The 21,745-nt window shown below is 36.2% G+C and overlaps 1 non-coding gene across 1 annotated transcript; it reads right to left on the minus strand.

The window, feature by feature from the left end:
- Nucleotides 1-20,256: 20,256 nt before the first annotated feature.
- Nucleotides 20,257-20,363, minus strand: LOC141589285 (small nucleolar RNA R71). The gene has a single exon (XR_012520231.1). It is a non-coding gene; the product is annotated as a small nucleolar RNA R71 (small nucleolar RNA).
- Nucleotides 20,364-21,745: the final 1,382 nt, after the last annotated feature.

Genomic DNA, 21,745 nt, shown 5'->3' on the forward strand with positions numbered 1-21,745 from the left:
TAATATTAGATCATATTTTAAGGTTAACTACTAATATAATCTAGTCAATTAATTAGTAGTTTTAAGGGGGTTGTCTTGGTGCAATTGATAGGAGGTTCTCATACATTTGGGACAAAAGGAATCATCCAATATTTAAGCTCAAGAACAAGTAAGAAAGGTGTCCTTACTTGTGCCCTTAAAATCCGTTTTCCATATTATAAGGAATTTTATTCTTACTTCTAATTTTCTTTATGTTATGCATGCATAAGATCAACATCTAATTAAAAGAGTTTTAGATCTAAAATTAAATGAGTTTAATTAGAGGGTATAATATCCTTTCATCTTATATATAGAGACACTTAATATTAGTTTTTCAATGATTGTAAATGTAAATGATGTTGAAATACGACAAGGACAAAAGCAGCATTTGCCAACCACAAGATCGAGTAAAGGCAAAATCAAACTAACATTTATAAATGATAAACATGTCACATGATCCCACCGACTTAACCTATATAAATTACTCACTGACAATAACCAAACTGACAGAATCTAAACTCAATATCCAATTATTATCCCATGTTCCGAGTTTGCACACCCATTTGAGATTGTCTCTCAAGATAAGTACTAAGAGGCGGATTTCCGATCAACTAGACCCGGAGTCGACTTCCCACATCGGCTTCATATCTTAATGAGGCGGCTTTCCATACCTACCTCAACATTCTTGAACATTTACAATAATCAGATACAACCAAACTACCAATAATACAATCCTACAAAATCAACTCGACCCGATTGAAAGGTTTACCGAAGACCCGAAATTTTTCAAATTGTAGAACCTCAATGAGGGTTTTCCTAATTGTTTAGACCTGATCCGAGCTTTGCTGACTCGTAGCTAACTGTTCTAAAATCACCCGACTTCGGTATTAACTTAACAAGAAATATCTTGAATCAATCCAAGATTTTGAAAATAAATAAATATCAATTACACTTTATATTATTACATTAAAAAAATTAAAAAATAAATAAATCAATAGGTAGATCCGAAAAACACAATTGCTTGTCAAATAGCGATAGGGCGCCACCGGTGGTGCCGGATTTCGGCGTCACCATAACTATAGGAAAAAATAAAATAAAATAAAATGTTAATTTTCGTTTTGCGCCAAAGTTATAAGGATAGGTATGTAATTTTGGATCTATTCAAACTAAATTTATCTATAGCATTTTACACTTGACAATTTATTCAATATTATATTAATCTAATTTACCCTAAACCATCTTCATCCATGAATATGTATCTTCATCTACTTCGTTCTTCATCTACAAGCCTACGAAAAAACAAATTCAATATGATTCATCAATGAGGAAGACACTACTATTAACAATTTTACTGTGTATCGAACTCTAGTACATATGAGTAGTAACGTTGTATCCACTATTCACTATCCACTAGACCACTACCTTTTGCTATGAATCAAATACCACTTCACAAATATGCTATCCGATGTACATGACACCATTATTTGTTTATCGTGGAAGAACAACAAAATGCATTCCATCTTTACTATAATACCAGCTTCGGCAGCTTGCATACTGTTCGTTATTCTTCCTCCTCAAAACGTGGCAAAAACGATGGAAAATTCTACTGATTTTTTTATTTACTATTCATTATTGTTACGATTAAAATTAATTATGCAATTTGCAGTTCCTAAAATACCCTTTTTCACTAATTAGTTTAAAATTGTTATGAAATAAAGACAAGAGATAGTTATTTTCACTAATTAGTTTAAAATTATTATGAAATAAAGACAAGGGGAATTCACGTGGTGCCCCTGAGGTTTGGCTTAATTCACGTGGTACCCCTGCGTTTAAGTTTGTGCACATGGTACCCCTCAACTTTCATTTTAGTGCACCATCTACCCTTTTTCATTAACGTTGTCAAATAGTAAACGGCAGCAGGTTTATTGACTTGTTGACCTATTTTGGGGGGAAAGTTTGTTGAAACCCAACAACTTTTGAATATCCAACTAACTAAAATTTGTAACTAACTACAACTAACTAATATGACTTTCACCAAATACCCCTGAAGTTTGAGATTTGTGCACCAAATACCCCTGAGGTTTGAGAATTGTGCACCAAATACCCCTGTTACCAGAAATGACCTGTAACGGCTAGAAAAGTAGGCGTTGGACTGTAGTTATTGCATATAAAGAGAGATGATGTTAAAATTTAGAGCAGTGACTTAAAACACTACTACAAACACATTCCTACTATAATATTGAAATCATCATCAATTCAAGAACTAATTCAAAAGGGGTGTAAATTGATAACAAAAATTGCCCTAAATGTAAGAAGAGATTCAACATAAGGTCATCTGGACTTTTGGCAGCAAACCCATCAAGATTGTACTACAAATGTGATGAATGTGAATGCTTTCAATGGTTCAAACCAAAAAATGAAGACATGAATGAGTTGGTTGGTGAAAATGCTGCACAATTTCATGATGTTAATGCTATACATGAGTTTAAGAAGAAATTGAAGGAACAAACAACTAGCATTTGTGACTTAAAAAGAGAAATTTTAGATTTATCTAAAAAGTTTCAATTTAGTTTGAAAATAGGGATAATAATGTATATGTTTTTAGTCCATATTATAATGAAGTAAGTGTTTCTGATATCAAAAAAGAAGATTTTAGAAACTTAAAACAAATTCCATGCATTATATAACATCATTGGAATCCAAGCATCCAAGAGTTTAACCCAAAAACTTACATGACTCATCTAGTTCAACAACTAACAGCCAACTTACTGAATAAATACTGCACAAGATGACTGATCTAAACAGAGTTACCAGTTCTTCTAAACAAAGGTACCAGTTCTTCTATTCACCATTTATCTAACCCCAAAAATGAATAGTTAGAAGTTGGAATTGACATTACAAACACAGTTATAATGTCAATTACAACTCCTATAAAAAGTCAAGTTAAATCCAAAGTTTTCAGCAACTAAAATAAAATGTTACCACATTAACTTCTAAATCATATTGGAGGTTGATTTGTTGAAGTTGAAGCACCATTAGTCCTTCTCTTCTTTGTTGTTGGACCACCTTGGCATGATCTTGCATTGTGGCCTATTGTCTTGCAAATAGAACATCTGATGATGGTGGACTTGCTGCCTCTCTTTCTCTTTTTCTTATCAGGCTTCCTCTTTCTTTGTCTAGCTGGCCTTCCTGCTGATCTTTATTGTAGTGGTGGCTGGATCATAGGAAACTAATTACCCATTAACAAGTCTGTTATGCCCTGAACTGGCATACCAGGATTTGCAGTCAATTCATCTTCTAATTTAGAAGCCATTCATTCAGTTGTTGCCATAGGATTGCACTTTAGAAAATGGCATTGGATATGTTCACCAGTAATTGTCTTGATTACCCAAGTTAATTTATCAGGGATTATGGACACAGGTATCTTCCAAGTACAATGTTCTCCACTATATTCAGCTGTGTACCTCACCTTATCAGATTTGCTGACTATAACATTGAATCCTTCTTGAATGCAGTAATCAGAGAGCACTGACACAAAGTCACCCTTGGTTTGGAACAGTAACCAGGGCCTCAACTTAATCTCACCCCACCTTTCAGGTACATACATCTTACCATTCTTGTATGCCTTATCCAAAGTAACTGCCTCATCCCCTTCCTTTGCTTCATTAACTGTCTTATCAAATGGATGCATTTTATCCCCTTCCACTGTTTTATCAAATGGATCCCTGCTACACTTAGATGATTGCTCATCCTCAGTACCATCTTCACTTCACTCTCTTCATCAGAGGCAGAGTAGTCTTCATCAAATTCCTCTCTCTCTTCACCTTCATCCTCATCCAAGCCCAAATTTATTGACTCGCCCCTTTTCTTACCCCTTCATGTCCTTATCTCAGTTGCCTCAGCATCACTTTCAGGAGCACTTGACTTAGATTTTGGAGTATAAATACCTTTTCTCTTAGCAGTTGATCTAGGAATTTTCCGCCTTTTTTTAAACAATTGAGACAAGTTTGGGGTACTTTCAGGGGCACTTTGATTTTCTCTGCTAAATCTATTAGCAGTTGGACAATTTTGGGTAAATTGACTTGGTGTAGTGTTTGTTTGAGTTTCAGGGACAGTTTCAGGTATGGTGGTGGTTGGACTTTTATGAGTAGTTTCATGAGAAGTTAAGTTTGCTGTTTGTTTGAGGTTCAGGGTTAGTCTTTTTTTGAGGTTCAGGGTTAGTCTTTTTCCGAGGTTCAGGGTTAGTCTTTTTTTGAGGTTCAGGATTGGTCTTTTTTTGAGGTTCAAGGTTGGTGTTTCTTTGAGGTTCAGGGTTGGTTTTTTGTTTTGCTAGATCAGCCAACTCTTGAGACTCATAGACTCTAGTATAAACAGTCTCATTTGTCTCCACATCCATAGTAGGTACTTCAATTGCCAAAGGTTCAACTAACAAACCTTCACTCTCCACTCTATTTTTCTCTATCCTTTCCTTTTCCTTCTCCTTCTACATTTCCTTCCTCTGTTCTTCCATCATTCTTGCCTTTTTTTATTTCAGCCACTAACCCAAACTCTTTAATTGGCTTATTTGTGTCCTCAATCCACACGTCAATTGTCTCATAGCTTTCATAATCCCAAAACATCTTCAGTAAATCCCCATCATCCTTAATGTTTATCTTAGCATCATTCCTTCCTTAATAATACATAGCATAGACATGGGGCAATAAAACTTGTTGTTTCTCAGCAACAACCCCAAGATCAGCAATTACATCTAGTAATTGTATAAAATTCACATCATAAATAGCATAATCAATTTTTTTCCCTTGGTAGTGACATTGCAACCAAAACGCAGCTTCCATCCTACCATTTTAAACCAAGCATTACTTAAATACAGTCAAGTAAAACCCTAACCCTAATTATTTCAAAAAAAATTAATAATTGACAAAATCAGTCCAAAATGGAAAGGGATAACAAAATCAGAAAAACAAACAAATACCTTATCTATTGAATTGGAATATTCATAAAACCACATCAAAATGCCTAATTAAAATTCACAAAACAACAATTATCTACATGCAAATAAAACCGTTTACAAAAAAGCTCATTTAGGTATGAGTTAATCACAAACCAAAAAGAAAAAGATACAAACAAACTAATTTTAACCAAAAAAAACAACAAAAGGAATAAAGATGAAGATGGTTACCTGGAATACAATAGCAACGACGAAGATGATGAAGATGTGATCAAAATGAAGAAGATTGATGAAAAATAAGAGCTGATTTGGGGTTTTTCGGGTTGATGTGATTGATTGTTGAGGTGTGTGGAGGATAATCGTGTAATGTTATAGGGAAGTGAGAGAGTTGTCCTTTTTTGTAATTTGTTTATGAGTGAAATGGGGGGAAAAGAAGTTAGGTTGAGGGGAAAAAAGGGAGGAAATGAGCTAGGTTGAGTTAAGTAGTTGAGGGAGATGACACCGTTATAACGGAAAGAAAAGTAAGGGTAGTTCGTGCACTAAACTGAAAGTTGAGGGGTACCATGTGCACAAACTTAAACGCAGAGGTACCACGTGAATTAAGCAAAACCTCATGGGCACCATGTGAATTTATCCAAAGACAAGAGATAATTATAGAGAGGATGCACAGAGAAGAAGAAAGAGACAAAACCATCTATTATTCCATTATGAAGAGTATACACTACTACAAATATAGGCAATAACAATGCCCCATTAACAACGCATATTAACGCATTATATGTAATACCGTTGTTAATCAGGTTAGTATATTTTGGCGCAATTCTATGAAAAGTAATAACAACGGTTATTTCTTTAAAACCGTTATTATTAGTAATCACAACGGGTCTCATTTTAGAACCGTTGTTAATAGTTGAAAAGTTATAACAACAGTTATTTATTTAAAACCCTTGTTATTACTTTTAACAACGGTTTTTTTTGCATATAACCGTTGTTATTACTTTTAACAACGGTTTTTTACATATAACCGTTGTTATTACTTTTAACAATGGTTTTTTACATATAACCCTTGTTATTACTTTTAACAACGGTTTTTTTACATATAACCGTTGTTATTACTTTTAACAACGGTTTTTTTACATATAACCCTTGTTATTACCTTCCCACCAAAATATTTTCATTGTGGGACAAACTGGATCCCTTATGTCTCTTTCCCTTTCTATTCTTTATTCATCTTCAACCTTCGCATCTTCATCTCTCTCACACTCATAAACAAAACCTCTCACACAATACTCACTCAAAACCCACCAAATCACCCCCAAAACACTCAAAAATTCTCCCTAACTCAATTTACATACTTATAACCCATTTTCCAACCTTCAAAACTACCAAAATCACTCAAAATCGACTTTTAGAAACCTAGGGTTTTAAAAATACGAGAGCAAGAAATTGATTTTTTGGTTTGATTTTCGCCTTATTACTTCGATTGTTAGGTATGAAATACTAGCCTACTCGATTTATTTGTCAACACAAAATCTTAATAATTGCACATTTATTTTATTTCCCATTTTACTGTTGTTTGACAAACCCTTCTTTATCTCACCATCGACATCACTCTCCCCTTTATCAATTATTCATTTTACACTATCAATTACCCTATTAAATTTTAGGGTTTTGTTTGATTTCATAAGGATCTCATCTTTCAGAGTATCCATGAAGGGATTCAGATCTAGAAGTATTCTTTTTAACCATAATTGCTTCGCCTATTTTGATTTTAAAATCTCTGGTGCCTTGTTGAATTTTAGATTTCGTTTGATATTTGTACTTTTTTTACCGTCTCGCATTATTCTTATACTTGGAAATTTTTACATTGTCGTCTTGGAGTCTTGGAGGTAGTATGCTAATATGCTCAGCTGATTTAGAAGGTCAAACATGGTGGAAGTTTGTACATTGTAGTCTTTTACCGTCTTTCTTGTCAGGTAATCTCGCTCAATATATGGACTCCTTATTTAATGATCATATTGTTTGGTGGACATGATGCTTCTTTGTATACTATTGTTCGATTATAGATGATTAATTTCAGAGGTGCGTGAAATGGTATGTATTCCTTCCTTTTCACGAAGATACTAACTTTGTGACCTCTTCATTTTCCCCATTTCAAATGGTATTACTTAGCATTGGGATTGTAATATATGCTCTTATTCAGGTTAACATCTTAAATTGACCTCTTCTTTAGAGAAATTGATCCTGCGGTAGTAATCAACTCTCTGGAGCAACTCTAACTGACAAAGCAGGACGAAAGCCACTTCGTTTGGTAATTATCACTACTTTTTTTCACTAGAAAGTATGTTGTTCATATATAGTTTACATATAGTGCAAAGTTTTTAATGGCTAAGGATTCGCAAGACTCAGAATATTTTGTCTTTGGAATATTATAGAATTGTTTAATTTATTTGCTGCATATCAACAAGTCTTTCAACTATAATTAATTTGACTCGGTAATTTAGTCCACCCACAATATCCATTATGGTTTGAATATTCTTCCAAATTTTATGAAGTTAAGATGGATCAATGTTATTTGTGTTACTTCAGTTTCAAGTGTTTGGGTTCACGACTTTTAGTTTTATGGCTAAAGATGCAATATATGCTCATTTTTGGCTAAACTTGTGAAATTTTTATGTTGTGCTACCTCACTTTCTTCTTTTTGATTTCTCTTTTGATAAGGTTGTTTTCAGTCGTTTGCCTTAATCAAAATAAATCCTAGCTTAGTACTAACAAAATAGCTAGCGGTAAGTCAGGGTTGAATCCACAGGGAGGCGGTGATTATCTAGTTTGTTTATATTTAAATCTGTCTTAAAGTAACCAATTGTGGGGCTTTGATTGTTTCTATGCTAATCAACTAATTGTAAATAAATAAGGACGAATAACAATAATATTAAAGAGTCTAGGGATCGGGTTCACTAGGTCGTCATCAAAGGGTAGAATTTAATTCATTGATTGAGCAATTTATATTGTTGAAAGTTATATGATCAGTCGATTCAATATTTCTTTTAGATCTAATTTAACATGCGATCGCTATCATTAAATTATCTCTATTCAATTATCGTGGCCTATACTAGTCTTAACCCGGTCGGTGATAATCCTAGTTTATGCAAGACTAATTAATCAATTCTGATCAGTAATTAACTAATTAGAAGTAATACGATAATCAAACAACAATTAAGAGCAATTTAACAATCAATTCATAATAATCCCTTTTCTAACAACCTAGATCCCCTTTCACCCTAGATTAAAGGCTTAGCTACTCATACTAATAACAATAACAACAATAACGATATAAGAAAGCATAATTAAGAACATAAAAGATGAACAAGTAATTGAAGAAAGATTATAACAATACCGTAATTAAAGGCAATAGATCCGAACAATAAATAAACTAAACTAAGTATTTGAGAGAGTTTTCTAAGGTAGCTATATTAAACCTAGTGAAAATAAAGCATAAAATAACCTAGAGTACGAGTTTTGGTATTTATAGTAGTCATAACCAACTTAAGGAAAGTTGCAGAATATTATGAAAACAAGTGGTTCCTCGATCGAGCCTAGGTGCACTCGATCGAGGAACCAATTCCCAGATACCCCAACTCTCGACATTGCAAAGTTTATTGATTAGGTTGGTTCCTCGATCGAGCCCAAGGTGTACTCGATCGAGCATGAAGTTCCTCGATCGAGCCTCACTGTACTCGATCGAGGCACCAATTTCCTGCTTCGCGCACTGAACTTCAAACGGCCGTCATTTCTTCGTTACTTGTCAGAAACAAGCAATTTTCACGGCGTTGGAAAGCTAAGAAGATAAGCTTTCACCTCCAATTAGAATCACTTGAAAATAAGTTGTATAACTCGAGATATGGCTCTTCAAAGTAGGCACTTGTAATAAGAAGCTCTTTTCTTCGTGTTTTCTTCTTAACTTCTCTTCCTTCATTCTTATGGATTCTCGTACCATACTTCGTGTATCCCTTCATGTCCACTCCGCGATGCCCATTGCATTCCTTTGCTCCTCAAATACATCATTCCTGCATTAAACATCAAAAGGCGGAAGTATCGACATTCTAACATAAAAGGCATGTAAATGATATAAACTGGCACGAAAACCGTATCAAAAGTAATTAAGGGGAGGCATAAATATGTATATAATTATGACTCATCAAACTCCCCCAAACCATCTCTTTGCTTGTCCTCAAGCAAAGCAACACACAATACAAAAGGCAATCATACAAATGACGAATAAACAACTCAGAGCTAATGTTTAATGCACATACAAATCCCAAGCTATCCATATCTGTAACAAAGTAATGACCAAAGTGTACCAATAAAACAAATTCAAAGGTATGAGAAATAGAAAACATAGCTCAAGTCTCAAGTCACCATACTATAGACAAATGCCAAATACCTTTCGATCTTGCAAGACAAATTAGTTGGATTCTCGCGGATTTCACTCATGCACTCATAAGTATATAGGGTGAGTTATATGTGAAGATAGAAATAAGTAGAAACACTCACTCAACTTATGAAACATGCATGTCATCTAATGTGATAGGGATTTCCCCAACTAATCTTCAATCATCATATGCAGACAAAAGTACATGTATCAAGGACAATAAGGGTGGCAAATGGGTTAAAGGGATAGAAATGGTTTGTGCCAAAGCACGTTATGGATATGTGGAGCTAAGACGGTAGTCGCAGCGCTAACCAAAACCAAATTTTAAAATAACAGATGAACCCAACTTAGAGAAATGATCTCAACTTTACAACGTATGAGAGTTAACAAACTACTCTCCAATTATGCATTAGACTCTAACAACCATCCTTTTGATCTTTGACAAAAACCAAATGAAGCAATCAATTTCTTTTCTTTTCTTTTCTGTTTTTCTATTTTTTTCTTCGATTTTTTTTCTTTTGCTTCATATTTTTCTTTTTCCAACACAAGGATACAACACAATTGCTAAATAATTCTACTACACCCACAACTGACAATAATAGTCCCATCCCAACTATAGTAGTAAAATAAACATGATAAATAAGTAACTGCGACTGTCCCGAAAAGGTAGGCAAATTCTTGGATTGTAGCTCATATGATGTAATTTAAGTACAAGGGTTCAAACGGGCTAACAAAAGGTTAATTGTAAGGCTTATTTGAACGATAAGAACCGAATATCCACATGTACTTAGTCAAATGAAAGCAATAAAAGTATCAAGAAATCAATGTCACACTTATGCAATTTGATATTACATATTTCACAAGGAGAAACCACACTCAAGCCTAATTGACAATGAGACCAGTTTATTGATGTTCCTGGCCTAGGAAGCTTTATAGACCTCAGAATTTAAGTAGTTTACCAACATAATTGTGTCAAATCTAATCAATATAAGGCATGTCAATAAGGTTAATACTTGAATTATGAGCTTTGTTTTCATGGCTAACGAGTCAAAACAATGTACATGGACAACTATTTGGGATTCAAATGCAAAAACAATACAATTTAACATCATAGTTATCTAATTCACCAAGACTCGACCTAAAACAAAGGTAAAAACATGTTTTTGTATTTTGAAATTTTTTAATTTTTATGGATTTTTGATATAAAAGCACACAACAATAAGTAAATCACACAACAGATATAAAGACTCTTCCCCCAAACCTAAATGCCACAGTGTCCTCATTGTGACGCCTACAGCATAGCAATCACATACAAATCCAACAACCTAGAGGACACTACTAACAAAAGGAATGAGAAATAACTAGATAATACAATAAAAGCAGATACAAGGGAAGAGAATACCGGGTAAAGAGCTTATGATTCCCCCAAACCAGCTGCAAAACAGGGGAAAATAATCATCCGCGCAAATCCTATCATCTTCAGGTTATGTTTTCAAACCAAAAGATGAGTACTCGATCGAGCCCCATGACACTCGATCGAGGATCCATTCTGTTGAGCAGATTTCCTGCATTTAAAATAAATGCGCACACAAATCAAAATCAATACAAGTTAAAGCTCGTAACAATAAATCAAAAAGTAGCGATGTGCTACACACAAGCATAAGTAGCACCAATAAATAGTCTCAGCAAAGAATAAAAACAATGAAAAATGTCTTGGCTCATCAAACTCAAAGTCTAATGTAAAATAAGAGCAATGTTCATCGTTCTTCAGGTCATCCTCTTTAGGAAGGAGATAAGGCACTTCGTCTGTCATAGAAGCTTCATAAAAAACACTAACTGGCCCCTCTCTGAAAATTTCAGCTTCCAAAGCATCCAACTCAGCTTCTATATCAACATTCTCATCACAGCTGTAAATCATCTCAGGAGGAGGATCATCTCCATAACTAAGCTTCTCTATCTCATCCACTTCCTTGCTCCATGGATATCACGCAGCAGCAGGCGCGTCAGGTGGATTCCTATAAAAACACCAAGCAAGACAATCATCAAAAGTAGGATCAAGAGCATTAATCATATGACAAGAAGCTTTTAAATCAGGAGGACGTGATGCTTTGTCAAGACCAAAAGTGATAGTATTTTCTCCAATATTGAACGTAAGACTCCCATGTCTAACATCTATAACCGCTCCTGCAGTATGCAAGAATGGTCGTCCTAGAATAATAGGAACACGCGAATCCTCATCTATATTTATCACTACAAAGTCGACTGGAATAAAAAATTTCCCTATCTTCACTGGCACATCCTCTAAAATACCCATAGGATGCTTAATAGACCTATCAACCAGTTGAATAGTCATGTTAGTACATTTAAGATTAGTCATGTTTAATTGATTGCAAATTTTATACGGCATGACACTAACGCTCGCTCCTAAATCACATAAAGCATTGTCAATATTTAAACGGCCTATAGTACAAGGAATAGAAAAACTCCCTGAATCCTTAAGCTTAGGTGGAGAATTGGCTTATAACGCGGCGTAACATTCATGAGTGAACGCGACAGTCTCCACTTCATCAAAAGACCGCTTCTTTGACAAAATTTCCTTTAAGAACTTAACATAAGCCGGCACTTGAGTTACCAATTCAGTAAATGGCACTGTCACTTGAAGATTCTTTACTACCTCCATGAACCTTCCAAACTGCTTGTCCAGCTTAGACTTTTGTTGACGAAGCGGAAAAGGTAGTGCAATAATAATCGGCTCGGCTTCCTTTGCTTTAGAATCAACTTTTGAAACACCGTCATCGACCAGGGAGGTTCCTCGATCGAGCCCGGATGACACTCGATCGAGTACTGAAGTTCCTCGATCGAGCCTAATGCTACTCGATCGAGGAACCTTGGCAGATTCGCTATTTTGATTTTTCTCGCTTTTATTCTCAGCTCGTGTTTCAACTTTATCAACTTCTTTTTCATCATCACTTAGTTCCAAATTTCTCAATCCCTTAGGATGCATGTAGGGAACCTCATCTTCATTAGTGGGCATGTCCGGACCGTTATAAGAAGTACCGCTCCTCAAAGAAATTGCATTAACTTGCTCATGAGCTTGTTTACCTTGAGGAGGAAGACCGGACTGTTTTGATGGATTTTGAGCCGTCATTTGAGCAACTTGAGTATCCAACATCTTATTATGAGCCATAAGTTTGGAGATTTGAGCCGTTTGATTTTGTTGCATTATCAAGGTTTGTTGCAAGAGAGCTTTTAACTCCGATACCTCATTACTTGGAACTTGAGGAGGAGGTTGAAATTGTTGAAAACCTCCTTGATTTGGCCTTTGATAACCACCTTGTGGTTGGTTACCACGATTTGGAGGAATTACATAAGTACTTTGCAGCGAGACTTGAGCATAAGCATTCTGACTTCTTTCAGGGAAGAAGTTAGAATATGGAGTACCTTGCTTGAAAGATTGGAAGGCATGAACTTGCTCAATGGTACTCATATACTTGGCCGCAGTGTGGCCATCTATCCCACATCTCTCGCATGACACTTCTTGTTGAACCATATGAACCGTCTCTTGCTTATCCAAAGACTGAGTAGTCTTCAATTCAGCTATTTGAGCCAATATAGTCTCCAACTGTGCCGCAACCGCACTCTCTGAGCCACTTCCTCTCTTACTTCTTCTGGGGTTACCATACTCAGCTGTGTGAGTAGCTATTTGATCAATCAACTTCCAAGCATTACTGTCATTAGTGTTATCTTGTAATCTCCCATTAGCAGCTGAATCAAGTAGAGCTCTATGATCATCATACAACCCGTTGTAAAACTGGTTGCAAAGGAACCAAATCTCAAAACCATGATGAGGGACGGAGCAAACTAGTCTTTTGAAATGGATCCAAGCTTCATTAAAATCCTCAGTAGGACCCTGTTTAAAAGTTGTAATCTGACTTCTCAATACATTAGTTTTCTGTGGTGGAAAATACCTCTTGTAGAATGTAAGAGCTAGAGAAGTCCAGTTGGTAATAGCGTCGGTCTCCATGTCTAAGTCCCTTAACCACTCAGCTGCATCATCTCTCAAAGAGAAAGGGAATAAAGTTTGCTTGACCTGATCTTGAGACACCCCAGCTTTCAAAGGAATAGAACAGCAATATGTAATGAATTTCTCCATATGCTTTGCGGGGTCCTCTCCTGGTTTTCCTCCAAATAAATTCCTCTCTATCAAGCTTATGTAAGAAGGCTTGATCTCAAAAGCTCCCTTATCAGCGGTAGGGAGCTTGAAGCCTTTAGGAATTGAAGCGACCGTGGGTTCGGAGTGACTTGCTAATGTAGGCATCTTTGGCATTGTAGAAGTCACAGTTGCAGAAATAAGAGTGTCCTCTTCAAAGGACGGATCTTCTGCAAAAGTATACCGCTCGTAGTCAAGTGTACTCAAGTCTTCCACTTAACTTACTTCTCTTTGAAATTTTCGTTTGTAGCGAAAAGTCTTTTCTGGCTCGGGATCAAACGGTAGGATCTCTAACCTGTTAGACCTGGACATACACGAAAACAACAAGAAAAGATAAAACTGTCTTAAGGAACTGAAGTTCCCTGAAACAAAAGACAAAAATAAACAGAAACAAACAGAACAATTGTTGCCTCCCCGGCAACGACGCCAAATTTGATAAGGTTGTTTTCAATCGTTTGCCTTAATCAAAATAAATCCTAGCTTAGTACTAACAAAATAGCTAGCGGTAAGTCAGGGTCGAATCCACAGGGAGGCGGTGATTATCTAGTTTGTTTATATTTAAATATGTCTTAAAGTAACCAATTGTGGGGCTTTGATTGTTTGTATGCTAATCAACTAATTGCAAATAAATAAAGACGAATAACAATAATATTAAAGAGTCTAGGGATCGGGTTCACTAGGTCGTCATCAAAGGGTAGAATTTAATTCATTGATTGAGCAATTTATATTGTTGAAAGTCATATGACCAGTCGATTCAATATTTCTTTTAGATCTAATTTAACATGCGGTCGCTATCATTAAATTATCTCTATTCAATTATCGTGGCCTATACTAGTCTTAACCCGGTCGATGATAATCCTATTTTATGCAAGACTAATTAATCAATTCTGATCAGTAATTAACTAATTAGAAGTAATACGATAATCAAACAACAATTAAGAGCAATTTAACAATCAATTCATAATAATCCCTTTTCTAACAACCTAGATCCCCTTTCACCCTAGATTAAAGGCTTAGCTACTCATACTAATAACAATAACAACAATAACGATATAAGAAAGCATAATTAAGAACATAAAAGATGAACAAGTAATTGAAGAAAGATTATAACAATACCGTAATTAAAGGCAATAGATCCGAACAATAAATAAACTAAACTAAGTATTTGAGAGAGTTTTATAAGGTAGCTATATTAAACCTACTGAAAATAAAGCATAAAATAACCTAGAGTACGAGTTTTGGTATTTATAGTAGTCGTAACCAACTTAAGGAAATTTGCGGAATATTATGAAAACAAGTGGTTCCTCGATCGAGCCTAGGTGCACTCGATCGAGGAACCAATTCCCAGATACCCCAACTCTTGACATTGCAAAGTTTATTGATTAGGTTGGTTCCTCGATCGAGCCCAAGGTGTACTCGATCGAGCATGAAGTTCCTCGATCGAGCCTCACTGTACTCGATCGAGGCACCAATTTCCTGCTTCGCGCACTGAACTTCAAACGGCCGTCATTTCTTCGTTACTAGTCAGAAACAAGCGATTTTCACGGCGTTGGAAAGCTAAGAAGATAAGCTTTTACCTCCAGTTGGAATCACTTGAAAATAAGTTGTATAACTCGAGATATGGCTCTTCAAAGTAGGCACTTGTAATAAGAAGCTCTTTTCTTCGTGTTTTCTTCTTAACTTCTCTTCCTTCATTTTTATGGATTCTCGTACCATGCTTCATGTATCCCTTCATATCCACTCCGCGATGCCCATTTCATTCCTTTGATCCTCAAATACATCATTTCTGCATTAAATATCAAAAGGCGGAAGTATCGACATTCTAACATAAAAGACATGTAAATGATACAAACTGGCACGAAAACCGTATCAAAAGTAATTAAGGGGGGGCATAAATATGTATATAATTAGGACTCATCAAACTCCTCAAAACCATATCTTTGCTTGTCCTCAAGCAAAGCAACACGCAATACAAAAGGCAATCATACAATTTAAAGAGAGCATCTCTTAATCAATGAACTGTTCCAAAATGACCTCATTTGATAGATCTAAAATCAGGGCCGTCTCCGAGATTTCGGGGGCCCTGTTCGAAATGTGTCATGCGGGCCCTATTTATTAAGACTCCGTTGCTATTTTATACTCCGTATGTCATTTTTCATTTATTAAGATACCTAATGTTTTAATTTTACGGAAAAATAAAGGTCAATTTGTAACATTTGCCTTATTACATTTGTATCAAATTTTACTTTTTAAACAATTGACCAATGCTTTATTTTTCTAAACCCCAGGTCCAACTATGCATTTCTCGTATTTTATTGACAAACTTTAATAATATAAAGTTAAATATGTATTTACAATTTTAACAAAACACAACTACATATACGGGGTATAAATTATTTCCAAATTTTAACAAAAGATACTTAGTTGTATCTCATATTCTCATGAAAAGAAAATACTCCGTATGTAACTAACGTTGCTCTAGCCTGCTATTTTCAATCTTGTTGCTCCTGCGAATCGAACACACCCCTCCAGGAGTCCAAGTGGTTGTTAAGTGAGTAGCAAAAAGCCAATTCAGCCAACACAGACTAATGTGTAATTATGTACCCTATTATATACTTATCTCTTCTTTTATATTTGTATGGGGCCCCAAAAATTTGGAGGCCCTGTTCATTTGTACCGGTTGAACCTGCCCTTAGCCGGCCCTGTCTAAAATGGTTGAAACTTAATTATATGTGACACGCACAAACTTACATGGTTAATTGGCCTAACCCAAACCTGAGTCGACTTACGCGCCTGCCGAGTCTACTCTCTACCGGCGGAGTTAAGTTTTCATAGTTGAGGTAATCCTGTATCCCTCGTCATCAAATGTTTGGCGCTCCTACGTATCATATCACTAGTTAGTAGGCACTCATTTTATATGGCAGGCAATACTAGTACATCAAATGTTGAAGCTATTTACAGAGTTGAAAATCTAAAACTCAAAGGCCGACAAATCGAACAACACAAGCAGAGGTAGCAACCACAAGGGAAGCAAATATGGGAGGAACAACCATATCAATATTAGAACGCTGGAATAACATAGCTGGCAAGCATACGACGTCCAAAGGAAGATCCATCGGAACTCTTAGAAAAGAGCTGCTACTCTCTGGACCGCACGCCCTGGAGAATGATGATGTCGGAGTAATCGCCCATATGAACGATACCTCAGGGGACAACGCCGCTATTGCTACCGTCATGCATAGCAGGGTAATCCATATCCCAGCATAAACTAGCAAAGTACGATGCCACGAGGTAATGTGGCATGAAATAAAGAAAAATATAGCCATATCTAGTTCGGAATTAGTACGCTACGGAGATTTGAAGGTGGGAAATACATTGGAAATTAAAAAAAATGGTAAGAAATATATATAGGTAATCTGGTAATGAATGTTAGTTTAGTTTCTAAACTAACGCATCAGAGGAGTTTTGCACGCAAGTGATAGTAGAAACGAAGAGTTGTTTTAGTTGGTATTGGTGGAATTGTGGGAGATGACGTTTGTTAGTGGGTGTCGGGTTTGTTTATCAAAGGAAACCAATAAATTGGATTAACTACTTAGAGCATTCAAAAGAGAAAGGATAAAGTAAGGTATTGACTAATAACTGACTACTAACGTATCACACACTTATTGCTAGTGCGAGATAAGATCTTCTGTCCCATTTTCGTGTCCTACCTACCACCCTTATCTTCTGACACATAATCATCTTATGATATTTATACAATTATTTTATATGGTTAATGCTTATGTGCCAAATGGAGAGGCAATGAGAGACAAGATAGAGAATTTGAACTCTTCTAGTGCATAATTAATTTAGGGATGTGCTAAATGCCGCACACCATTTTACTTATTCCTACACAAAATTGACCGTCATTTCAAATTTGCCCCTCCCATTTCACATACACGATTGAAAAAATTAACCCAATCCATCTCTTTATCTTTCTCTCTCCTCTCCCAATTGACTCCCCTTCCTCCGCCGCCTCAAACGACGCCAATTGTATACATAGCAGTACATCACCTCAAATTATTAGTTTTAAACGTAATAATTTGCTTAATTGAAATTCATTTCAATATAATTAATTAAACCAGGAATTTGCTAAAATCACATTACACTTCAATTTAAAATCAAAATCATAGGGACACTACTCAATATCGACGCCGTTAACGGAACGACATCATTGATGTGACCAATATTTGAGCATATTTAGTCCCCGAATTAGCCTTGTTCCTATGTTTTTAGTACATAATTGGGTCATTTACTATCTTTAGTCTTTCGTTTTGCATATTCTTTGAGGTTTTGTTTCCTTGGTAGGAGAGGAATGCAAACCTTGCATTTTCATGGCAAAATGGAGCTAAATTGATCAAATCTAATGACCAAGCATCAAAGTGAAGACAAGACCAGAAGGCCTATGTAAATAATGTAGTAGATGGGCAATGATGAGAAGATCCTTGCATCCCCAACAAGATCCTTGAGGATTGTTGGAAGAAGAAAAGAAGAAAAGAACAAGAAGCTTGCTGAGCTACCATCCGGGCGTCTTGGCCATGGGACGAGCGTCCTGGCTGGCTACAATCCGAGCATCCTGTAGCCAGTCCGCTCGTCCTAGCCCTCTACAATCCGAGCGTCTCATGCCTCAGGCCGCTCGGATTCCTTCCCAGTGCAAGCCGTCTCCTCCTCAGTCCACTCGGGATGCGCATATTCCTTGAAGACTAGCGAAGCGGAGATGAGCATCTCCATTGAGAGGAGCACTTCCTCAACTTTCCTTAAGGGTCTTAATCGTCATTTAAGCCCTTAGTAACCCTAATTTATGTACCTAATCCTTAGTATAAATACTCCATTGTACTAATTAGATTATCATGTTCTTCTTATGCAATCTTAATCTCATTTTAATCTTGTAATCAACTTTTAATTAAGCATTAATACAAATCTCATTTTCTTAATTTCTCTATTGTTCATCATTTATTTTGGGTAATTGAAGATTATTTGGGGTTTATTTGGAGGATTGACAACCTTCCAATCATTCATCAAGTACTTCTATTATTCTTTGCTTGTTATTTTGGAATCAGCATTAGGTATAATTCTCTTAATCCCTTTTTAATTATTGTTAATCATCTTTATTTATTCATCATCTTTTGTCTTGCTAGTATGATTGACAATCTTGTTAGCATATTAAACTTGATAATGAGTGATTAGTCTTCTTAACTAGGGTTAATGGGGAATTAGGGGAAACCAACATGAGGGATGATTCATGCTTAATCTAATATGTTCACATAATTTATTTGCTTGCTTGTTGTGATCTCAACTTATGCACATGTTATGTTTGATGAAATGCGAGCCTATGAATCCTTGCATTTTTTTACCCATCACTTACCTTTTCAATGAGACTTTTAAGACATAAACCAAATCGAGTCTCATTAGACCATGCATATAGTTGAGTAGGGAGGATTAAGTCGACTTGTAGGTGTTGTACAATCTAATCGATTCGGCTCCGAGACCCAAACCTTCCTAGGATTGTAAGATATAAACCAACTCGATCCTATCACAACAATAATTGCTTGCTTATAATTTGAGAATATGTTTGTATGATCAATTCCCATGAATCCCCTATGAACCCATGACACCCTAGTGCTTTTAATCAATTGCTTACATCTCATTTTAATCATCTTGCTTGTTTATTTACATCGTTATTTAGTTTAGTGATCTTCTTATCTCAACCCAAATTGTGACACCCTTAGACACCACTACTTGCAATCGAAAATCCTACATCAATACCCGTCCCTTGGGATCCGACCTTTACTCACCTCTTTACTAATAGTAGAGTAGTTTGTGAAGTTATAAATATTGTTTTGGTCTAGGTGCTCCTAACGACAAGTAACCGAAAACGATAGTCCGACCAAAAATGGCGTCGTTGCCGGGGACGGTGTTAACTTGATTTGATTTTATTTGATTGTTATTAGTTGTGTCTTTCTTTGCCTTGTGGAAGTAAAACTCCTCAAGGTTTTTTCTAATTATTTTCGAGTTGTTTGATATTTTGCATGTCTAGAAGATCACAAGGTAACTTGTTACCCATTGATCACGAAATTGAAAAAACTTTGACAAACAATAGAAGACTTGCTAGAAATACTTTGAGAGGTATTGGTGAGGTTGTAGACATTCATCCAAACAATATTGAGTTCATCAACCCTTTTTCAAGAGAAGGAGAGGATAACCCAACACAAAACCCACCACAAAATCAACCCACAATGCCTAAATTTTCATCGCATACCGTACCAACCGAGGAGAACCTACCAAATGGTACTCCCACACCACAACATTTGACCGGTAATTTCATTGCTAAATCCGCATTTATCCAATTAGTCGAAAGAAGCCAATTTGGGGGGGATGCCTAGTGAAGACCCTCATTCTCATATGGAGACTTTTTGTGACTATTGTGATGCGATTTCACAAACCGGAGTGACTCAAGACCAAATTCGATGGGTCTTATTTCCTTTTTATTTGATTGGAACCGCGAAACAATGGTTAAAGAGCCTTGATAAGGCTACTCTTGGAATTGACTCTTGGAAGAAATTGGCTCTTGCTTTCTACAAAAAGTTCTACCCTCCGGAAAAGACTAACATGCTAAGAGCCCAAATCACGGGGTTCAAACAAAGGGACGAAGAATCTTTGTATGAAGCTTGGGAGCGATTCAAAGGAACTTGTCACTCATGTCCTCATCATGGACTTAACAAGTGGTTCTTGGTACAACAATTTTGGAATGGTCTTTATGAAGACTCCCGAAACATTATCAACATGGGATCAAATGGTATGTTCACTGAAATTGACGATAATCAAACATGGAACAAGATTGAGGAAATGGCGGTCCATAACTCATAATATAGTAGACCTCGGAAGGCTACTAGAGGAGGAAAGCATGAAGTGGACTTTATTACTCAATTGGGTGCTCAACTTAGTGCTCATATTGATACCAAAAACTTGAAGTTTGAGAAGGCTATGGCTAAACTTGAATAAGCCTTCAAATCACCTAAGCAACATGTTAATGCCATGGTGGCATCTTCATCAATTCCAAGTGGAATATGTGTGAATTGTGGAACTTTGGGACATGACCAAAGTGAATATAGGGGAACAAGTGAGCAAGTGAATGCTTTTCAAGCATACAAGAATGGTACCCCATATTCCAACTATTACAATGAAAACACCAAATTCCATCCAAATCTCTCATACAAAAGCCAAAATGTTCAAAACCCTCAACCAACATACACCCCACCTCCAATGAGAAACCAAAATCAAAGACCCTTTTACAACCAAAACCAAGGTTATCAAAATCAAACTCCATACACTCAATCAAATGACCAAGGTTTTGATGTTCAAAAAGCGGTCCTCCAAATGCAAAAGAACCAATAAGAGTTTTTCACTCAAATGCAAAAGGATAGCCAAGCAAAAGACATCACCATTAACAACATACTAGCTCACACAAAGATGTTGGAGACCCAAATGTCTCAATTAGTATCTTCAAGTTCACAAAGACAAAAGGGGCAATTACCAACTCAAGGTAATCCCCCAAGACAAGAATCGGTGAGTGCCATCCATTTGAGGAGTGGTACAAGGTATGAAAGGCCGAAGAAGCCCGTTGATAAAGATATTGTGAATGCTAGTGACAAGGAAAGAGTTGTTGAAAACTCTAAAGAAGAAGAACCCACCATTCAAGAAGTTTCAAAGAAGAATGAAGAAAAGGCCAAAGAAAAGGAGCCTGTTGTGATTAGACTTCCATTCCCGAGTCGTCAAGCTAAGCCTAAGTTTGATGACCAACTTGGAAAATTCATGGAGATTGTGAAGAATTTAGAAGTCTCAATTCCATTTACGGAATTGATCAATCATGTTCCGGCCTATGCAAAGTATATGAAAGATATCCTTACGAAGAAGAAATCAATCCGGAAGCTTGAGACTATTGCTTTCACTAAAGTGAGTAGTGCCATCCTACAAGGAAGTTCACCTCCAAAGCTCAAGGATCCAGGAAGTTTCTCCATTCCATGCACTATTGGTGACACTACAATCAACAAAGCTTTATGTGACCTTGGGGCAAGTGTTAGTGTCATGCCATATTCGA

The sequence above is a fragment of the Silene latifolia genome, chromosome 6, assembly GCF_048544455.1.
Source record: "Silene latifolia isolate original U9 population chromosome 6, ASM4854445v1, whole genome shotgun sequence".
Classification (NCBI taxonomy): Eukaryota; Viridiplantae; Streptophyta; class Magnoliopsida; order Caryophyllales; family Caryophyllaceae; genus Silene; species Silene latifolia.